This window comes from Myotis davidii, unplaced genomic scaffold (assembly GCF_000327345.1).
Source record: "Myotis davidii unplaced genomic scaffold, ASM32734v1 scaffold125, whole genome shotgun sequence".
Taxonomy (NCBI): domain Eukaryota; kingdom Metazoa; phylum Chordata; class Mammalia; order Chiroptera; family Vespertilionidae; genus Myotis; species Myotis davidii.
The window spans coordinates 2432504-2436007 of NW_006299390.1; positions in this window are offsets into that span (position 1 = coordinate 2432504).

Below are 3504 nucleotides of genomic sequence, written 5' to 3' on the forward strand. Positions count from 1 at the left end.
CCTCCCTAATTACCTGAGGTGGACACTCTTGGTGCACCCCTTTGTAGGCTGTGTACACAGTCTTGTTGTAGTTAAGCCTTGATTGTTGTTGGTATCACTGGCAGGAATTAACCTCCAGGCCAATTGGGTGTGAGAATCAGCTGTGTCTACAGTGGGAGAACTTCTGTGCTGGAGACACCCTTATGGGGCAAGACTGGCTTCAGTGGGGCTTTGGTGCTCACTGAGTCTTCCCCCTGATTGTGTCCCTTATGGATCTGAGGAGTTGTAATCTGGATGGTCTCACTCTGACCACTGGGTACACTGGCTCTTGGATCTTTAAGGAAGTGCTAATTTAGCCTCTGCCTGAGGTTACCCAGCAGGAGCTAAGGAGAGATCTGCCTTCTTTTGGATGTTCTGGGACTCTCTGACCCAGCTGCAGTTTGTTAGGTAATTGTAGATTGCAAAGGCCAGGTCATTCATATGCAAAAGCCTCTGCCACAGCTTGGGTTGGGTGGGGTCTCAGGGGATCAACATGGTGGAGCAAACACCTGTGGCTGATCCTCAGTCCTGCCCTAAGAGGCCTCTGGTCTCAGTGTCCCACAGTAGCGGTAATAGCTGCAAGCACCTCTGAGGGAAAGCCGTCCTCCTCCACTCGCTGCCAGACAGTCCAGTTTCTCCCCGTATGAGTCTGGGTCCCCAGAGACTTCCCAGAACTGGAGTTCAGAGCAGTTAGAGCTTGAGACTCACTCCCGATTGAAAAAGACAACCGTGTCCTCAGTTGCCAGCTCTTTCCACGTGCGATTCCGTACCTCTGCACTTGACTTCCGCACCTCCTCTGAGTCTCAGTGTGCTTTTCTCGTTCCTTCTAGCTGTAGAATTTCCACTCAGCCAGCCTTCCTGTGGTTCTGCATGATGTCCGTTTTGTCTTTTAGTTGTATTTTTGAAATGGTTGTGCAAGGCAGCAATTTCCGGTGTTTACCTATGCCGCCATCTTTGTTTCTCTGGCAACAAATACTTTCACCTGTTTTTCTTTACACAATAGTCTCCCTTTATTATTATTATTTTTTTTAAAAAAAATATATTTTATTGATTTTTTACAGAGAAGAAGGGAGAGGGACAGAGAATCAGAAACATCGATGAGAGAGAAACATCGATCGGCTGCCTTCTGCCTGCCCCGCAGTGGGGATGTGCCCGCAACCAAGGTACATGCCCTTGACCGGAATCGAACCTGGGACCCTTGAGTTCGCAGGCCGACGCTCTATCCACTGAGCCAAACCGGTTCGGCTCCCTTTATTATTTTTTAGAAAATGTCTGCCACATACCCAAGACTGAATAAGCATCGTTTGCATATCTGCTGTTCTTTCAAGTAAAAATGATGTTTTGTGAGAAAAAACGTGGCTAGTTCAGCTTACAACTCTTTCTAATAACCCAAGTGCTTTTTCTTGAGATTTGGTGTGCAGCTGCTGATCTTTATGCTCATTTCTCATTTTGTCACAAAGAATTTTAAAGAGATGTATGTTTAAGGGTGGAGATTAGTAAAAATAATTTTTACTTCTTCATTAAGGACATTCTTAAGCGGAAAGGGCTGTTTCTTTTTAATGGTGAAGAATACCACTTTCTCCCTCTTCCTCTCTCTTTGTTTACCCCTCCTTACTCTCACAATCAATAAACTTATCCTCAGGCGAGTATTAAAAAGCCCTGAAACAAAGCTATTCTTTCAAAAAACAGAACAAGCTCTAGCTTGTTTGCTCAGTGGATAGAGTGTCAGCCTGCAGACTAAAGGGTCCTGGGTTTGATTCAGGTCAAGGGACATGCCCAGGTTGCTGGCTCGATCCCCAGTGGGGTGGGGAATAGCATTCAGGAGGCAGCCAATCAATGATTCTCTCTCATCATTGATGTTTATCTCTCTCTCCCTCTCCCTTCCTCTCTGAAATCAATAAAAATATATTAAAAAACAAAACAACAATAAAATGTTATATATAGAATTTTTTTTGGATTCTGTTTGGTAAAAAGTCAATATTCTAAGTTCTGAAATCCCAATATTCTGGAAAACTGGCACATATAAATATTTGAATTTTAAAGAAAAACAGAACAGCATTTTGAAAGTATTTTAATTAAATATTTGTTTCTCAATAATGATATTTTATTTTAAAACAGTTACCAGTATATTAATGAAAATTTTATGTAGGATCTTGTTAAAAGTAAAAATATCATTAATTCATAATGTAGTTTAAAAACTTCTCCAAAGCTGCATTTATCAAAGTAGTGTAGTAAAATTTTAATGAAGGGCATTAATAACATTTCTGACTGTTTTATGTTAACTGTAGTCAATATTAGATATGAGATGATAATGTGCAAATATGATTTTAACCAGTAGGTGGCAACAAATCATTATCTGAATTTATTTTTAAGAACATTTCAAGAAAAATAGTGTAAGTCATAAACAAGGTACATTTCATTCCTTACAAAAATAAACATTTTGTGTTGATGTCCTTTAGATATGCTTCTTAACTTGAAAAGTTGATAGATTTTATTTTTATGAACTTTATAGTTCATTTTAAAGCTATAATTTAGTTTTGATAGTTGGATGACTAATTTGTAGTTGTAGTTAAAAACCAAGTGATTTGGTTTATTACAAATAATCATTATTTGGGGAATTATTTTTTGCCTTGTTTTATTATCTATAATAATAAAAGCATAATATGCTAATTAGACTGGACAGCCAGATGACCTTCCAGATGAAGCTGGGGCTGTGAGGGCCAAGGCAAGCCACCGTGGCTGCGAGGGCCAAGCCCCTTGCACGAATTTCGTGCATCGGGCCTCTAGTAAGTTTAATAATCATCTGGTTAATAAGTAGTAGTATTTAACTTAATAAAATAAACTAATACTTAAAAAATACCCAGGCCCTGAGTGGTGTGGCTCAGTTGGTTGGTGCATCATTCTGGTACACTGAAAGGTTGAGGGTTTGATACCTGGTCAGGGCACATACCCAGGTTGTACTTGTGACCCTGGTCAAAGATAGAGCAGGAGGCAACTGATTGACGTTTCACTCTTAAATCAGTCTTCCTTCCTCCCTCCCTCCCTCCCCCACTTCCTTCCTTCCTTTCTTCCTTCTTCCCTTCCTTCCTTTCATCTATCTCCATCTCCATCTCTCTTTCTTTCTTCCTCTCTCTCTAAAGTCAGTTAAAAAAATCAAACGAACCACAAACTTTGTAGCACCATATTGTAGAAAAAAATTGGGAAAAAACCACCATTTACCAATGTGCTTTGTATGGGTATGTTGTAATGTTATAAATGCATTAAAGCCATTGGTATTTATGTCAACTAGACAACTTTACCCCAGAAAGTTTGATAAATGATAAAAAAAAAATACTGTTTGTAAAAGTTTTCCTGTGCCACATATTGTTGGTAAATGTGTACGTCTTCCTTTCCTGCTTTCTTTTTCCCCTCTGCCTCCTCCCTCCTTCCAGCGTTTAATTTTTCCTAAGCTCCCAGGATCGGAATCTTCTCTAAGTCTGCCTCAGT